The sequence below is a fragment of the Magnolia sinica genome, chromosome 6 (genome assembly GCF_029962835.1).
Source record: "Magnolia sinica isolate HGM2019 chromosome 6, MsV1, whole genome shotgun sequence".
In the NCBI taxonomy this organism is placed as follows: domain Eukaryota; kingdom Viridiplantae; phylum Streptophyta; class Magnoliopsida; order Magnoliales; family Magnoliaceae; genus Magnolia; species Magnolia sinica.
Window position 1 is genome coordinate 10,238,171 of NC_080578.1, and position 19,623 is coordinate 10,257,793.

The 19,623-nt window shown below is 39.8% G+C and overlaps 1 long non-coding RNA gene, 1 other non-coding gene and 1 pseudogene across 2 annotated transcripts in view; 1 reads left to right on the forward strand and 2 right to left on the reverse strand.

Moving 5' to 3' along the window:
• LOC131248236 (uncharacterized) overlaps window positions 1-769 on the forward strand; it is a 42,552-nt gene extending 41,783 nt beyond the window's left edge. Inside the window, exon 2 of the long non-coding RNA XR_009172173.1 lies at window positions 290-769. This is a non-coding gene — a long non-coding RNA (uncharacterized LOC131248236). The remainder of the gene's footprint in view (window positions 1-289) is intronic.
• A 1,489-nt stretch (window positions 770-2,258) lies between these two features.
• LOC131248237 (mitochondrial fission protein ELM1-like) lies at window positions 2,259-5,298 on the reverse strand (annotated as a pseudogene).
• Window positions 5,299-18,477: 13,179 nt separating this feature from the next.
• LOC131250274 (small nucleolar RNA R71) lies at window positions 18,478-18,584 on the reverse strand. The gene has a single exon (XR_009173201.1). It is a non-coding gene; the product is annotated as a small nucleolar RNA R71 (small nucleolar RNA).
• Between the last annotated feature and the right edge of the window lie 1,039 nt (window positions 18,585-19,623).

The following is a 19,623-nucleotide window of genomic DNA, read 5'->3' on the forward strand; positions in this document are numbered from 1 at the left end:
GGACATGAGCCAAAAAAAAATCAGGTTGATGCAAAAATTCAAGTGGGCCACACCATGGGAAAAAGGTAGACGAGGATGCTGACCACTGAGACCACCTTTAAGCTTATCAAAATTTTGGGTTGGGCTTATATTTGGTTTTCTCGATGTGGGTTGGAGTCACCTTATGAACGGGTTGGATGACACCTCCCAGTTCCAATGTCAGGGTGTGGCCCACTTGAACTTTGGATTGACTTGATTTTTGGGCGTGTGTACTGTAAAATGATGGATTAAGTGGATGTCACACACACAGCTTCTTTTTTCTCTCTTTTTGGGTTATGCTCTGTTTCAGCAATTTGGACAGTCTGGATTGCGGGACAATTATGCCATGTGTATGATTGAATAGGAGTGGCAATGGCTGTGGCCCAGTCGTGTATGGACAGGGCTTGGTCCCCTTGGCCTGAGGCCGCCCCAGCTTGAAAAGGGTATAGCCAAATTTAAACTCTTTGATCATCTGAGCAATGAAACGGTAGAAATCTTTAAATATGGAAGATTCTCCAAGTTCCTAAATGTAGGGTGAGGCGAATCACATCGACTATTTGGATAAATGAAAAGGACCCGTCTAATTGTTGGATCCGATTCTTAAGTCGGGTGTTGTGATTGCATGCCAAATCGAGCTTATGTATTTATCAGGTCGATTCATGTATTTGGAACTTGCTTGGATGACTTTTTATGTATAAAAATTTCCACTCCTTCAATCTAGTATGCCTGCTAAGGGCCCATTTGGGTACCACCCAATAAGTAACTTTCTTAATTTATGTAAGTTAAGAAATTACTTTTTATAAAAAAATTAGTTTGGTAAATACAACGGTGAAAGTTACTTATGAATTTTTATTTATTTATTTATTTTTCAAAATTTCTTTCATCTCTCCGATGATGGATGGTCCTTTGGTAAATACAATAGTAAAAGTAACTTCTCTTTTTCTTTTCTTTTTTTTTACGGCTCTCTCTCATCTCTTCATTTGATGGATGGTCAATATCAAAGGAGGCTCAACGTGATGGAAAGTCCACATCTAAGGTGGGCCCCAACACAATAGATAGTCTACATGATGGATGAACCATATTAAAGTGGGTCGATGGTCCACATCAAAGGTCAGCCACTAATGATAAATTGCACACATTCAAAGTGGGCACCATATGATGGACGACCCACTTCAAATGTAGGGCTCACACAATGGATGGTCCACATCAAAGGTGGGCTCCACACAATGGGTGGTGGACATTGAAGGTGGGTTTGACATGATGGATGGCCAACATCAAGGTGGGCCCCACATAATGGATGGTCCGCATCAAAGGTGAGTTCTAATCCAAGGTGGAACTTACATGATGGACAGCTCACATCGAAGGCAGGGCCTATATATGGACAATAACATTGATGGTGGCCCCCACACAGGGACATTTCACATTGGAGGTTGGCGCCCTAATGATGAATGATCGACATCTAGGGCGGATGTAGGTGAGACCCCATAAAAATGGACCTCCCATTTTGATGTTGGCCTCTACATAATGGACAATCCACTTTAAATGTTAAAGGTGGGCCTTGCATGATTGATGGCTTTTATCCCGACATGATGGATGGCTAACATCTAAGGTAGGCTTTGCATAATGGCTAGCTTATATCAAAGGTTGGCCTTGCAAGGTGGTTGGTCCACATTTTGAAGACAATGCCAAGCTGGCCTAACATAAAGAATAGTCTGCATCAAAGGTTGGTCCCACATATATTATGGATATTAGGGGTGGACCAAACAAACTTAGGGATAAGTACTTGCGTTATTTGAAAAGTAAATATCATTTTCTACATTTTACTTAGATAAATATGTTGTTTACCAGACAATTTTTTTGGATAAGTAGAAACCAAGACGAACTACTTGAGGCATAAGTAGCTTATGGAAAGTAACTTATGATCCAAATAATCCCTGAAATGACAATAGGCAACAAAATTGATTAATGGTGAAAGAGAAGTGATGGATAGTAAGTTTGGTATGTTTTAATTATTGAAACATAAGCAATCTTTTTTAGAGCCTAATAAATGGACGGACTATATTGATAATTGAACTGCCATGAGCACCACATAAATCCTACTATTTCTAAATATAGTAGGTTCAAATCTTAAGCGTTGTTAAATGGCTTCTAATAATGCCAACCATACAGAATTTGGTATTGTCTCATCCAAACAATTCTAATAATGCTATTGAAGTCTTGAAGTGAATGACAACTTTGTTTATGCATCTGTTCTTATACTGCTCGATATCTTACATTTTTCTTTTTATCACTATAAAATGAACTTCTCTCATTTGCTTTTTGTGAAATCTGATCAAAACGGCAAGAGGATGGGTTTGATATATTAAGCCTCATTTGCTGTCCATCTCTTCAGCCTTGATCCATCTTCCTCTTTTTCTTTTTTTTTTCTATGAATGACTTAACATTTTTTTTAAATAAAAAAGAGTAAAAGAAATTGATATACAATCCATTGACACAATGAATAATACGAAGGACTTCTCTATGGACTCTTTCGTTATGGAGTGAGTCTGTGTATGAAGAGTGACAGTGCCCTATCTCATATCATTTACCGCAAAACCAAACCATATATTCCTGCGTGATTTGTGGGTTATATTACTAACCACAGTAAGGCCCATCGGATGAAGGGAATGATTCCACCAATGGTATGTATCATCTTCCTTGTGATAAAGAAGACAGGAAGCAAAGCAACAAGCACCACTCATTTCTCAACACAACTACATTGCTACTCATTTCCCAACACAACTACATTGCTATCGACAAAATACTAATGCTGCAATGTTCATCCCCGGTCAGCAAGCGCTTCACGTACCCGAGCAGCTCCTTCAGCAGCATCGTTGAGTGGGGGATAACTCCAGCTCTCCAACATGTCCTCTTTGCCCGTGAATGGCCGAACAACTCCTCGCTCCCGTAGAGCCTTGTGGAATGCTGAGAATTTCCATGTACACCGTTCAGCTCCAATTACATAGACAGGCTTCCCAGTGCTGCAAGCCTCACTCAACATGCTAACTGAATCTGCAGTGATGACAAAAGCATCTGCCCACGCTAGATGCCCCATGTGTGGATTTGGATCTTCACCGTTCCAAATATAAAACTTTGGATGGTTGCCAAATTCTTTCAGTATTATATTGGATACCTTCTGAGGAGTCCTAGAGAAAGATATCCTTATGCTTCCGCAGCTAGCTATAACATTATGTAGAGAACCTGCTAACAGTTTGGCTAGGTCTATTCCATAACGACAGTGGCTTGTAGGCCCCCCTATGTTGACAACAAGTAAGGGCTTTGGAAGAGGAGCCAACTCATCATGCCAGGCAGTTGCAGCAATCCAAAGTGCAGCAGAATCAGCCTGATGTAATGCTCCCACAGTGAAGACCACATGACTATCAGGCTGTTCCTTCTGCATAAACTGGGGGATCTGTTGCTGTCCACTAGGAGTCAAAGGGTAATAATAATCATGATGTGGAGTAACCACCAAGTCGAACCTGTTCAGATGTGTCCTTGGATGTTGTATCTGAAAAACAAAAAACATTTTGGGGTGCTAGACGCTTTATTGAGCTCGATAAAGAGATGGTATCTCGACCAGACGCAACCACTAGCAAAGGCCCTGCCTTCTCAAAAGTCTCACGAGCCATTGTTGCTATCTGCTTGACATCAGCTTCTAAAATAGATGACAAATCAGTATTTCCAAAATTTTCTGCAAGATATGACACAATCTTCTTGCCTCCTGGAGTCCTTGGTTGTTCATGACAGTCTACCTTTTTGTGAAGAGAGACTGGGAGCCATCGAAGCCACTCATTAATTCCTCCTCTTGGTCTTAAAACATGGTATAGAAATTGGTTATCAGAAAGACCAAGAGCGCGAACCAATCCGATGCTCTGATTCTCAGCACCAGCAAAACCGTTACTGATGATGACGGCATGGCGGATTACATTGTAGACACCTGCTTTGAAGATCTCCGGCATCCCTGATGAACCGCTCGGCGGTTCCGGCAGCTTTATGACCCTCATCAATCAAACCAACAGACTAGGTATGGATGCTGCTCTTCTTACGATTTCGGGACGGCTGCTGCCGCAGTTGGCGTGCTGCGATCTATCTTCCTCCTAAATTGAAGGCAGAAATGGAAATGTTAGCCCAAGTTAAATGACGAACAATCATTGAAGATTTACAATCTGAAAGTATTTTATCTATTATGTCAATAATTTTATTGGGATTATCAATTTTTAAGGTTTTCAATGTGAAGGGCTTATGTGCTAAAAAACAAAATATGGTCGTTAGAGTTGATTATATTTTATGGCATCAGTTATTTGGTATGATTATGATCTTTTTGATTATTTTTATCATGAAATAGTAAAATTATGATCTTTTTAAAGATTGCTGTTAAAAAACATCCAATCATCTTAAGGAATATCAATTGTCGAATTAGGTAAGTGCTCTCTCCTTCATTCCTTTTTCTTTTCTTATTTTGTGTTGATTTCATCCTCTTGATGACGTAGGTGTGGGACTCATTGATGAAGGACCCACTTTGATGTTCAAATGTCATCCGAACCGTCTAATGGTTTGGATTATGGGAAAAACACAAAAACTAGCTGGAATTCAAGATTTGCATGGGACCCACTGATCTGCGCCCCTCCATGATGTTTAGGGCTATATAACTTGTTCATAGGGTCACAAAGACCTAGATGAAGGGAGTTAGAAGCAATCAATCACACCTAAGAGACGGGGCAGCTATCTCGACCAAATGCACATCCCCTGTAGATTTAATGAAAAATGTAAAATAGGAGTCATCCAGACATCCTAAACTGCTGTAGTGCTTCAACTGAAGATTTACTGAGAAAAGAAGGAACACATTTCAAACGACGCCTTACAGTTTTTGAAGTGCTCAAGTATCAGTAAACAGATTCTCAAGTATGTCCATGTCAAGCGTCCCACTCTTGATTTTTGGGCCATAGAAGATGCATGTAGAGCTGTTAGATTTTTCCTTTTTATTTGATGGGCCTACACAGATGAACGCTTTATATTAACCAGTTCATTGGCAGTTGGATCTATGATTTAAAGGTATGCAAGTGGACCCCACCTTAATGTTGGTACGTAACATTGTTAGTCACGTGATTTAGTTTTAATGCGTAGAGAAAAAAATCAGAAAAGCTGATAACATGGCCCACCTAATGAACGGTCAGATTTTACAAATTCAGATGAAATCACAGTCAAGAAGATGAGAGAGTTCGAATTGGAAAGCACAATAACGGATCCTCGGCGTCCACCCTTTATTTTGTGTTTTGTATATACAAAAATAAAAAATAAATACAACCGGCAGATGGAATGTCCCGCTACGGGAACTACGTCTACGTCTCACAAAAAAAAGAGGGGCCTGCAGGAGGAGATGGAATGTCCTAAACCATATCTGCTATGGGAAGTGCGTCAGGAATCATAAGACATACTCGAGTAGGTAGTAGCACAACTAAAATATCCACAACAGGTGGAGGTGGTGGAGCAGGTGCAACTTCTTCTGGCTCAACCTCCATAGGACCTTCTGGCTGCTCAACCTCCATAGGACCTTTGGGAGGTTCTGGCTCAGCACTTGGAGGCTCAGGACCATGACCGTGACCGCAACCGCAGCCGCCATGACGACGGAAAATTAGTTTCTCGAGGTACGATCCAAACAGATGTACTGCAAGAGAAACTAGAGCCTCCATCACCATGTCTATGGTGTGACGGGCCACTTCATTACCTCCCTGCAATTAGAGAAAAAAAAAACTTCAGAGGAAGAATACGATCGAAATAGAAAAAAAGAAGGAAGGGAAATAGAGAAAGAGAAAGAGAAAGAAGGAGAAGAAATAAGGAAAATGACCGATCGGCATGAGGATCAGTGAATTTCCAAATTGTAAATTAATATTTACCTAATCAATTTTCTCCAATATCTTAATTGTACATATTCATTCACTCTATTCATTCTCCATGAGTGTCCACTTTAAGGCAGAAAGGAAGTATTTATTAGTGGAAATTAAGTTGAATGACAACTACTACAAGTCATCACACTAAGAATATGATTACATGCTTGTAACATGAACCAAGGTGAATGACAACTACTGCAAGTTATCACACTAAGAATATGATTACATGCCTGTAACATGAACCGATGCCCCAATACAACTATAAGCAAACACTAAGTGTATGTTTCCATATGCAACAATAATTTCACTAGTTGTATCCCCACATGGTGTTTGGATGACATCTAACCCATTTAAAAGGTTCTCCTCATATAATGTGATGTTCCAAAATTCAAGTTAATTCAACCATCAAATGGGCCACAACGCAACCAAAGAGAAAAGAAGAAAAAATGTAATGAAACAAGCAAACACACTCATAAACCCCAGATTTCAAGAGGTTGAGCCCACCTAATGACTTGAATGGCTTTTCCATCCCATCATTATGATGGGGCAGAGCAAACTATTTGGATGGGTTGGATACGGCAAATACCTTGTGGACTGCACAACTTGAATTTGGGGGTTTTCAGTGTCCCTATACATTGTTTTCTATCTTGTGGTCACCCAATGATTTAATCGGCCTGATTTTTGTAGTAGGTGCACATGATTGTAGGGTGCACCTTGTTGTATTAAAATGACTTTAAATATAAAATGTGTTTCAAAATTCAAATTTTTTACCTTTATTTTGTTTAATTTGGAAAAATAATTTTGTCTTTTAGTGACTCTCCTTTCCCACATAAAAAATTATCAAGGAAAACCCCGAGCTTATAAGAAGTAACTTTTACGTAAGGCTTGAGTCCCTTTCAAGGGGCATGTGAATTCAATTATGTGGATGGTTATGACATTAGCTCTAACTTATGTCTTTGACCACACATGTACGTCGGGGGTTTGGGTATGTGCAGACTGAGAGTACACCCACCTTAATGGTTTTGCTCTGCAAGTATAACACCAGTAAGGCAATGAAAATGGAGAGACCGATCGGCATGAGGATCGGTGAGTTTTTCTCAAATCTAGAACAGAAGTGTGATCTCACAGTGGGTGTACTAACAAGCTATGACAGGTTGAGTAGCGAGACACGCAGGCCTCGTTTTTACAGGAGCTGGATTAGGCGAAACTCGTGCAGGTTAAGTAGCGAGACACGCCGGCGCTGCTTCAGTGGATAAGCAGATCCCTGGCTATGGGGCCACTGTGATGAATGTGCATTACATTCATGCCGTTCATTCATATTTATAGCTCATTTTAGGGCATTATTCAAAAAATGCAGCAGATCCAAATCTCATGTGGACCCTCCCAAAGGAAACGGTGGTGATTGACCATTAAAAACTTTACGTGGGTCACAAAAGTTTTGGATCATGCTGATATTTGTGCAATCCCTTCATCAGTCCGGTGACCCATTAAGCTTTTAATGGTAAGTGGCCCACTTAAGATGTAGATCTGCTTCATTTTTGAGATCATGCCCTAAAATGATAGGTAAAAATGAGGTAGAGCTCGTTTTTATAGGAGCGGCGAGACTCGCTGCTCAGGTTGAGTAACGATACACGCGGGCCTCATTTTGATAGGAGTGGCAGGACTCACTATGACAGGTTGAGTAGCGAGACACGCGGGCCTCGTTTTTACAGGAGCTGGACTAGGCGAGACTCGCGCAGGTTGAGTAGCGAGACACGCCGGCGCTGCTTCAGTGGATAAGCAGATGCCTGGCTATGGGGCCACCGTGATGAATGTGTATTACATCCATGTTGTTCATTCATATTTATAACTCATTTTAGGGCATTATCCAAAACATGCAGTAGATCCAAATCTCATGTGGACCACACCAAAGGAAACAGTGGTGATTGACCATTAAAAACTTCACGTGGGTCACGTAACTATCAGTTTGATCGAAACCTATGGGCCCGTTATGATGTAGTAGATGATCCAAACCATTAATTCGATGGGCCTCACTTAGATGGTCAGGCCCAATCACACTTTCACACACACGCACACCCATGCACACACACGTGCGCACTCTCACCACTAAAAAAACGAGAAAAATACAAAAACAAGTAGATGGGAGAGGACGCCCTCTCTGGACGTTGAGATCCAGAGAAGGGACGTCTCTGCCCCTTTTTGAGTAGAGGGTTATGGGGCCCACCATGGGACCGCCATGATCCATGTGTTTGATCCACGCTGTCCATCCGTTTTACCTGCTCAACGTAGGGCAAGGGCCCAAAACTCAAGCCGATCCAACATCTCTAGTGGACCACACAGTGAAGATTAATGTCCATAGTTGAAAGCTCGCAAAGCCCACTAAAATGCTACGAAAAAAAAAAAGATCAATAAATCCAAAAAAAAAAAAAAAAACACTAACCAGTTAATATAGTAGTAAAAAAGGGTGTAATCTCTGGAAGTTGGAGCATCTAGAGAGGGATGCCTAGGTCCCTTTTTGGCCAGAACACCCATGGGGTCCATTGTGTTCCCCACATGTTGTACATGCAAGATCTACACCATTCATTTATTATGTCAGATCATTTTATGGGATTGAGATGAAAAAATAGATTGATTTAAAGCTTAGGTGGGCCACACCATGATGAACAACGCCTACCGTTGAGAAATAGAGAAGTAAATGATAGGCTTGTTGTTTTTTTTAGAAAAACTTGAACGTGAATAGTTTTGTATCGATTAAGTTTTTGGTGTTTTCGCTTCATTTCAATGAAAATGATCTTATAAACAGTTTGGATGACATATAAACATCAAGGTGGAGCGTAGGAAGGCTTCAACTGGAGGCATCATATCGTATGGCCCACTTGAGTTTCATATCGTATGTCCCATTGAAAATATGAAAAAGCTATAAAATATAAATTCTATGAATTGTGTTGGGGAAAAATATGACAAGTTCGGAGACCCAGATATAGAATGGACCAACTCTATTGACATTGCTCAAGACTCCGAGGCGACAAGTCGGACCGAGACAAGACGAAGCCTAAAGGAGAGACTTAGCTTGGATTGCAGGAAATGAATCCTGACCAAGACTTAAAGAGTCAAGAGCCATAGACAAAATATATATCGGGTCGAATTCGGATAGTGGTATATCCGGACAGAACCGATCCGAAAATCCGGACCGAAATGATCCGACCCGACCCGACCCGACCCGGAATGTCAATAGCCCTCAATTTTACAAAATATCCCCGTATCTTTGGCTTTTCATTTGGCGCCAAAAAAAACCCGCTCAATATACACTTGAGCCCCCAACTCTATCTTTCTCTATCTCGCTTTATCTCTGTTTATCTCTCTCTCTCCCTTTCTGTTGAAGATTAAGGCAAGAAAAAAACTACTTACATATCCTATGGTAGATTAAATACCTTTTTTTTCTGCAGTTGAGTTTCAGAGATTTCTCTGTCGAAGAGATATACACTGCTATACGGTGGATAGCTGTTTACGGAAGAGAGAGAGAAAGAACGACGCAGCAGAGATTGATCGAAGAAGAAGAAGATTTGCATACGGTGTTTACAAGTGTGACGGTCAGATTCAGAGATGGAAGCGGACGTTAGCAAGTTCTGTGGGTCTAATCACGAGGTATGTGTTACATCCAAACCGTCCATCCATTTGGCAATATTTTATTAAGGCTTAAGACAAAAATAAGATAGATTAACTATTAAGTGGACCACACTACGGAAAGTCGCAGGGGATTGAACGTCTACCATTGAAACCCTTGTTGGGTTCATAGAAGTTCTGGATCAACATGAAATTTGTTTTTCCACTTCATTCAGGTCTTTGTGACCTTATGAATAGATTGGATGGAAAATAAACATTATGGTGGGCATACAAATTGTTTAACGGTGAAAATCATCATCTCTGCTGCTATTTATGGTGTGGTCCAGATGATCTTTGGATCTGATTCATTTTTTTGGATAATGCTCTAAAATGATCTCTAAAAATAGATGAACGGTATAGATATAATAAATACATCATTGTGGGGCCATGTAACTTTGATCTCCTTTGAACCGTTCGTACAACACGGAGCTCAAGGACCGTCAGTGCTCGTCTTCGCACAACAAGTACCTAAAGCTATTGTATAGCTAGCGTGAGCTAAAAACATAGGCAGTACTTGTTGCCTTGCGTACTGAGTTACTCGTACGCTCTTATCGTACTGAGTAAACTCGGTTGGGCCCATCGCGAATGCATGTAGTTCATCCACGCCGTCCATTCGTTTTTCTAGATCATTTTATGGGTTCAACCCAAAATTGATGCATATACAAAGCTTAAGTGGACCATACCACTGGAAAAAGTGGAAGTATTGATTTCAACCGTTGGAAATTTTTTAAGGCCCTCAATGATGTTTATTTGTCATCCAACCTGTTCATAAGATCACAAAGACATGGACGAAGGGAAAACACATATATCAGCTTGATCTAAACCCTATGTTGTCCCCAAGAATTTTTCAACGGTCGATGTTCAATTCACACTGTTTCTGGTGGTGTGGTCCATTTGAGGTTTGTAATACTCCATTTTGGGATAATGCCCTAAAATTACGTTTCAAAAGAGATAGACGGAGTGGATACAATGCATGAATGTCACTAGGGCCCACTGAGTTTACTCAGTACGCTTACTGTACAGGCTAGGCACAATCTGCTTCCCGTCATGAAGTAAAGCTTCTTCAGTAAGCTTTTGCGGTGAGATATTTTATCCCATTTGGTAAACTACGTGGGACCGTTTTAAATCTTTTTTTAGTTTATCCACACCGTTCATCAGTTTTTTCAGATCATTTGAGGGGTTGACGCTAAATTTCCACACCATTGAAAAAATGGACGATCGAACCTCGCCCAATCCAATCCGACTCAGTTTTTTTGACCGAGTTGGAATCGGATTGGTTCAGACTACTAGGGATTCGGATCTGTTTGAGTTAGATGACTAGGGATTCGGATCTATTTGAGTTAGATGACTCAAATCTGGTACCGGATCTGTTCGAGTTCGGGTCAAGCTATGCAGACTTCGATTAGGGTCGGGTTGGACCGAATCCGATCCGACTCGGTCCGATGCCCAGCTCTACTCAGTAGCGCGACAAGTCGGACCGAGACAAGACGAAGCCTAAAGGAGAGACTTAGCTTGGATTGCAGGAAATGAATCCTGACCAAGACTTAAAGAGTCAAGAGCCATAGACAAAATATATAAGACGCATAAAGTTGACTCGGATTACGAGCCAAATTAATTCCTAAATTTCATGGCTTGGATTTTGAAAACCCCTACTTGCACCTCAAGGACTTTGAGGAAGTAATTGCAACATTACAAGTAAATAATGGCAATAGGGATGTACTTAAGCTTAGATTATTCTCATTTTCTCTAAAGGATCGGGCCAAAGCATGACTTAACTCTCTAAGACGTAATATCATCACTTCATGGCAAGCCTTAAGTAGAGAGTTCTTGAAAAAGTTCTTTCCCGAGCACAAAACAAATACACTAAAACAAGAAATCATGTCATTCTCCCAAAAGGGAACTATTTTTTCAAGCTTGGGTGTACTTCAAAGACATTCTAATTACTTGTCTACATCATGGTTATGAATCATGGCACGTGATTAATGCTTTCCGAAAGGGGCTCACCATGGATACCCGTTAGTTCATAGAGATGATGTGTGGTGGAACCTTTCTTGACAAAGATTATAATGAGGCTTGGGATTTTCTAGATATGTTAGCAGAGAATACGCAGACATGGGATGTCTCTGCTAAATCAGACCAAACTAGACTCATTCCTAGAGAGAAAGCGAGAATGTATATCCTAAGAGAGGAAGACGACCTTAATGCAAAATTCGCTGCATTGGCTAGAAAGGTCGAAGCCTTAGAAATTAGGAAGGTTGATATGGTTAAAGCAAACACTTCCTTAAGTAATTTTTGTAGCATTTGTGGTGGTACAGACCATGACACAAAGGATTGTCTAATAATCTCAATTGTACAAAATATAACGCATGAGCATGATCAAGCAAATGCTATAAATAATTACCAAAGGTCAGTTATGCAACAAATGGAAAACATGTATAATCCAAATTGGCGTAACCATCCTAATCTTAGTTGGAGGAATGAACCACAAATTAATGCGCCTAATGCACCTCAAATGCCTCCACAAAACTCTTTTGGGCACCTAACAATGCACCATATGTGCCCCCGCTAAAGTGATCATCTGTGGAGGATGCATTGACCACATTCATGAACTTTCAAGCTCAAATGAATCAGTCTCTAATCCAATCAAATCAGGAATTAAAGACAGTTGTAGCTAGGATTAAGACTCAACTAAATACTAGGAAAAAAACACCCTTCCTTCTCAACCTGTGCCAAACCCTCGAAACACACATTTCATTGGAGACTCAAATCCAAGTGAGCTACATTATGAACAAGCTAAGGCCATCATTACCTTAAGAAGTGGAAAAGAGGTCGATAACAAGATAATGCAACGGGTAGAAATACCGGAGGATGAGCCACTGTCTCAAGAAAATGATGAACCGGCTATGGTTCAAGAGTTGCAACAACAAAAGGATAAAGAGACTAAGTCATATGAGCCTCCAGTTCCATTCCCATCTAGACTTCGGAATCTGACTGTCCCCATGAAATATTAAGAGGTGTTAGATGTGCTTAAAAAGGTTATTGTTAATATTCCTCTGCTTGATGTCATTAGACAAATTTCATCATATGCTAAATATCTCAAGGACTTATGCACTATAAAAAAGAAATTAAATGTGCACAAAAAGGCCTTCTTTACTGAGAAAGTGAGCGCTATCATTTAACAAAAGGTTGTACCCAAATACAAAAACCTAGGAAGTCCCATTATTCCTTATATTATTGAAAATTTTTAAATTGAGCATGCTTTGCTAGATTCGTGTGCAAGTGTCAACTTAGTACCTTATTCAGTTTACAAACAAATGGGGTTAGGCGAGCTTAAACCAACCACGATTATACTCCAAGTCGCTGACCGCTCTATTAAGGTACCAAGGAAAATTTTAGACGATGTGCTAGTCCGAGTAGAGAAATTCTACTTCCCCGTGAATTTTATTGTACTAGACACTAAACCATGTGTAAATGCTAGCGCTCAAGTTCCCATCATTTTAGGCCGCCCATTCCTAGCAACTTCAAATGCAATCATAAATTGCAGGAATGGAATGATGAACTTGTCTTTTGGTAACATGACTCTAGAGCTAAATATTTTCAATCTATGTAAGCAGCCCATTGATAATAATGAGATCCATGAGCTGAATTTCATGGACTGCTTGATAGAAGAAGAGGAATTGGAACCTAGTCTGACTGAGGAATTGATTCAAGTCATTGGGGACTTGAAAAATTCTGATTTAGAAAAAGTGCTTGCTGAAATTTGTGATGATAATGAAAGCACTACCACTCTGGACATTGGTATGTACCAATGGAGACCGCGCACTCAAATCCTATTTATCAAGGACTCGTGACCTCTGTCATCACCAACCAATGTTTCAAAGCTTGATTTAAAACCACTACTAAATGAGCTTAAGTATGTATACTTAGGTGAAAATAAAACTTATCCTGTGGTGATCTCTTCATTTTTAGACAAGGATCAAGAGATTAAATTGTTGAATGTTCTAAGGGACCACAAAGGAGCCTTGGGCTGGACCATTTCTAACATCAAGGGTATAAGCCCTTCTATATGCACCCATCGGATCCACCTCGATGAGGACACTAAACCAATTAGACAACCTCAAAGGCGTCTCAATCCAAACATGATAGAAGTTGTAAAAAATGAGGTGATCAAATTTTTGGATGTGGGAATCATCTACCCAATATCCAATAGTGTTTGGGTGAGTCCAACTCAAGTAGTCCTAAAGAAATCCAGAATAACTATCGTGCAGAAGGAAAGATAAACGGCCCTACGTTATTCACTATACGAGTAGAACTCTAAACTTGGCCCAAGTGAACTACTCAACAATTGAAAAAGTTTTAGAGAGGGTAGCAGGTCACTTCTATAGTTTTCTTGATTGATATTCCGGATATAACCAAATAGAGATAGCCCTTGAAGACCAAGAGAAAACCACGTTCACTTAGCCATTTGGCACGTTTGCTTTCAAACGGATGTCATTTGGATTATGTAATGCCCCAACAACTTTCCAACGGTGTATGTTAAGTATTTTTTCAAATATGGTTGGGAAGTTTCTTGAGGTTTTTATGGACGACTTCTCTGTATTTAGGAGTAGTTTTGAGGAATGCCTTAACAATTTATCTCTTGTCTTGTCTACGTGTGAAGAGAAACACCTTATCTTAAATTGGAAGAAATATCATTTCATGGTTCAAAAGGTAATTGTTTTGGGCCATGTTATCTCCAAAAATAGAATCGAGGTAGATCGGTCAAAACTCGACATTATAGCTAATCTACCCATCCCCCGAACTGTTAGAGATATTAGATCACTTATAGGGCATGCTGGTTTTTATAGAAGATTCATCAAGGACTTTAGTGTCATTACTAGACCCATGACTAATCTTCTTCAAAAGGATGTTCCATTTAAGTGGACAGATGAGTGTGCAAGTGCCTTTAATAAAATTAAATCATCCCTTACCAGTACACCTATCATGCGTCCACCAAATTGGACACTTCCTTTTGAACTAATGTGCGATGCAAGTGATTATGTCATATGAGCTGTTTTGGGCCAAAGTAAGGATAAATGGCCCTACGTTATTCACTATGAGAGTAAAACTCTAAACTCAGCCCAAGTTAACTACTCAACAACCGAAAAAGAGTTACTTGCAGTAGTTTTTGCTTTGCAGTAGTTTTTGCTTTGGATAAGTTTAGGTCCTACTTGCTGGGATCCAAAGTGGTCATTTTTACGGACCACTCAGCTTTGAAATATTTGGTATCTAAGAAGGATGCAAAGCCGAGACTTTTGAGATGGATTCTCTTACTCTAAGAATTTGACTTAGAGATAAAAGATAAGAAATGAGTAGAAAACATAGTGGTCGATCACCTTTCTAGATTAATGTTAGATGATTCCACTGAGGAAATGCATATCCAGGACACTTTCCCTGATGAACAATTATTTGCGATCTCCAAATTGCCTTAGTATGCGGATATAGTGAATTATCTTGTAACGGAAAAAATGTTATATCATTGTAAGTGACAAGATAGGAAGCGTTTTGAAACCGAGGTTAGAAACTTCTTCTAGGATGACTCGTATTTATATAAATATGGGACTGATCAGATTTTTAGACGTCGTGTCCCAGAGGATGAAGTTCAGAGTGTTATTTCCTTTTGTCACATGGAAGTATGTGGTGGCCATTTTTCTGCTAAGAAAACCACTGCAAAAATCCTACAGTGTGGTTTTTACTGGCCCACCATGTTTAAAGACACCCATGCTTTCTGTGTTGCTTGTGATAGATGTCAAAAGTTGGGAAGAGTGTTTCGGTGCAATATGATGTCTTTATCCCCAATTTTATTATTGGAGATTTTTTATTGTTGGGGTATTGATTTTATGGGCCCATTTCTATCTTCTTTTGAATTTCTTTTTATATTGGTTGGTGTGGACTATGTTTCAAAGTAGATTGAGGCAGTTCTAAGTAGGACCAATGTTAAGAAAGTGGTCATACGATTCCTCAAGGAAAATATTTTTGCTAGATTTGGAACTCCAAAGGCCATTATTAGTGATGGCAGGTCTCACTTTTGCAATAAGACATTTGAGACTTTGATGAAGAAATATGGCATCAAGCATAAAGTGAGCACCCCATACCACCCACAAACGAGTGGACAAGTTGAGATTTCTAATCGGAAAATCAAACACATTTTAGAGAAAACTATAAGGATAGATAGGAAGGATTGGTCCCTCAGACTATCCGACGCTTTATGGTGTTGAGGGTCAAATATTGCATATCGAACCCCAGTTATTACCTGGTTTTACAAACATGAATCTTGTTTAACGGCCCGATTTAAAACGTGTTTGTGTTGCAGGGCGTGTTTACGAGCCTGGACTGGGAAAAAGGTACTAAAAGTATGGATTTAGCGGTATGAAATCACCAAGGCAAGCGACGGACCCCATGAGACCAAGATCGACGGATGTGCATGCCAGGAATTTAAGAAAATCAAGAAATTAGAGCTTAAGTGGCCCAAAAGACGTCCAAAATGCAAGATCACAGGGTTCTCGCCATCCGATCAGCTCAAAACTTTATACATGGCCTGAGGGTCATAAATTAACCGTACACGTAAATTTTCATCCATTGGATCACTGTGGAATTGGCCCAAAGGACATATCAGCCTATAAAACCATTGATTTTGGGCCCGCCTGCTATCCAAATGTGCTTGAAAATTGGTCTCAACACGTTAAATGAGCTGACAATACGGATGGACGGAGCGGATATTTCACGAACGTCTCCGTAGGACGGATGTGCATCACGTGTGCACGGTACACAAGTACACCAGCCGTGCATGGTATTCCTCAAAGTCGGTCAGCGTACGCTGACCGACGTCTCTCTCTCCTTCTCGATCACGCATGAACAGCGGACGGACAGCGTGCGTGATGGGGTTGATCCTACGGCTTGGATGCATGTGATGAACTGACGTTGATTCTAGTGTGATTGAATGGAATGCTTTCAAGTTTTTAATGATTTATTGTGACTTAAATTACAATATATTTGCGATGACTTTGAGTATGTCCATTCCTTTATTGTGACTATGCGGTTAGGAAACTCTGTTGTTCACCATTGCCCCTTGGACATGGTTGGATGACGAAATTCTTCCTGACATTCATACATCACTCAGATTGGCTGTGAATTGGTTTGATTTTGTTGTTTGCTTTGTCTCATGGGCATGGTTTTGTGATGGAATCCATTCTAATTCATATACTTTTCATCTCTTGAAAACCAGATCAAGTAAGTTCAGTTTAAATTCCATAATTCTTGATGCAGGCATAAGATCTCCCTAATCTCTACAAGTGGATCCTCTGAATCCCTAGTTTCCTTCCTTTGAATTCCTTAAGTTATTAGATAATTATTCCACAATTATTCTCTAAATTTTATTTGGTTTAGATCACATCTTAGTTTAGTTCTAGTTCTATTTAGTTTCAGGAAACGTACAAGTTTCAGTCCCTGTAGATTCGACCTCGGTCTTACCGAGTTTATTACTACATCACAACCCTATACTTGGGGAGTGAACAAGTTTTTGGCGCCGTTGCCGGGGACTGACGGTTACGATTCTCTGAAATTAATTGGTTTTAGGATTAGTTTAAGATTAGGATTTTACTAACCTTAGTTTTTATTTATTTTTATTTGAGTTCAAAACTAACTTGTTTCCTGTTTTATAGGATCTTGACATAAGTTTCTCAATTGGTAATTCCTTCCTAATCTCTCTACTTTTCCTATTTTTAAAATTAGGGTTTAAATTTTAGAAATTTTCTAATTCTAGTATCCTCCCTTCTCTAGGAAATAGTTTATTTTTAGAAATTAGGTTATTTCTTTCCCTTTTTAGAAATTAACTTTCTATTTTAGTAACTTTCTAATTTTAACTCTTTTAATCTAATTGGTTTCCTAATTTATTTTTAGAATTTTTGTTTAGAAACTAACCTTCCTATTTTGTAGGCCTTTAAGATAGAAATTTCTAATTCGGTAAGTTCCTTCCCTACTTTCTATTTTTCAATTCTCTTTTAGTAATTTACTTTCTAGTTTAGGACTCTCCTAATTTATTTTAGAAATTTTCATTTTCTTTTAGGAATTCTTTCTTTTAGAAGCTAGTTCACTTCTATCTTTCTTTTAAAGGATTGTTCTTCTCTTTTTAAAAATCTAACTTATTTTATTTTATTTTGCAGGTTTTAACTCAGGACTCCAATTTGGTAATTTCTTTCCAACTCTCTTTCTTTCTAGATTTTCTTTTCCTTTCTTAGGATTAGGTTTTTAATTGAGGGCTGCGAGTGTTTTCATGCCCAAGTGGGCCCGTGACAACACTCGACGTCTCTTGACTGAAGGAGGATTGGTTGAGGGGTTGACTATCCATCGCAGGACTAGACACCACTCGAAATCCCCTGAGTTAAGTGAAGTTATGGCTGAAGACCAACCTCCTCTACTTCCACCCAGGGTGGAGGATACCCAAGATGAAAATGAGGTGCAACAGGCACCCCTGCCTCGTACTTTACGAGATTATCTACAACCGGCGGGAGTGAGTACGCCCTCATGCATGATTTTTCCTGAAAACACAGGACAAATGGACATCAAGCCAGGAGTTATCCAACTCCTTCCCAAATTCCATGGACTTGAATCAGAGAGTCCATATTTACATTTGAAAGAGTTCGATGAGATTATAGCTACATTATATTTTCCTAATGTATCTAAGGATACAATTAGGCTGAAACTCTTTTCTTTTTCCTTAGAAGAGAAAGCTAAGACGTGGTTACATTCATTGCGTCCTAGATCCATTGGCACATGGAACGACATGCAGAGGGAATTCATAAAAAATTTCTTCCCACATCATAAAACGATTACCCTCAGAAAAGCAATCATGAACTTTGCCCAAAAAGAAGATGAAACATTCTTCCAATGTTGGGAAAGGTTCAAAGATTTGGTCAGTTCATGCCCACAACCCGGATTTGAAACGTGGCGCATTACAAATTTTTTCTACGATGGACTGACATCTTCCATGCGCCAAATGGTCGAGACAATGTGTAATGGAGAGTTCATTAATAAAGATGTCGACGAGGTATGGGATTACCTCAGTTTGGCTGAAAAAACACAATCATGGGACTATTACCCAATGGCGAACACCACGTCTAGGCCGACTCAATTAAAGGAGAAAGGTGGATTATATCTCTTAAAAGAAGAGGATGATCTTAAGTGTAAAGTGACTACGCTCATAAGGAAAGTTGAGGCCATGGAAGGAATGAAGGATAAGGTTAATGAAATTGTTTGCGGCATCTGTGATTACAACATTCACACAACTGAAAACTGTCCTACAATACCTGTCTTTCGAGGAGTGTTGAATGAACAAGCCAATGCCGTAAACAACTATCAAAGACCTTTTACTGGACCTAACTCCAATACATACAATCCTGGCTGGAAAAATCATCGAAACTTTAGTTGGAGGAATGGACAAACGGCTACTCCTCCAGGTTTCTTCAATCAAAATCCAAATCAAGTGAAACCTCAAGAGGAACCGGTTCAAAATTCCATACAAGAGTTGGCGCAGGCAATGCGGGGAATTACAGATTTTATGCAAAAGATAGATTCTCGTATGACGGTTATAGAAAAGGGGATGCTTCCTGCACAACCTCTCCCCAATCCTAAACCGCAGTACGAGATTAATGATCCCAGCTCTTCAAATCAGATGGGGCATGCTAAATCCATCACCACTCTTAGGAGTGGGAAGATCATTAATAAAACTCTTAGGTTAGGCCCGAAAAGCCTCAAGAACCAGAAGAGGACAACAATGATGGATCCAGTGATGCCCCACAAAAAGTAGAACCGGAACTTCTAGAGAAGCCAGTTGCTCCATTCCCCCAACGGTTGGTTTCACCAAAACCTCTCTCTAACTCTCAGGATATCTTAGAGGTGTTGAAACAAGTGAAAGTCAACATTCCTCTACTTGATGTCATTAAACAGATACCTTCATATGCCAAATTCCTGAAAGACT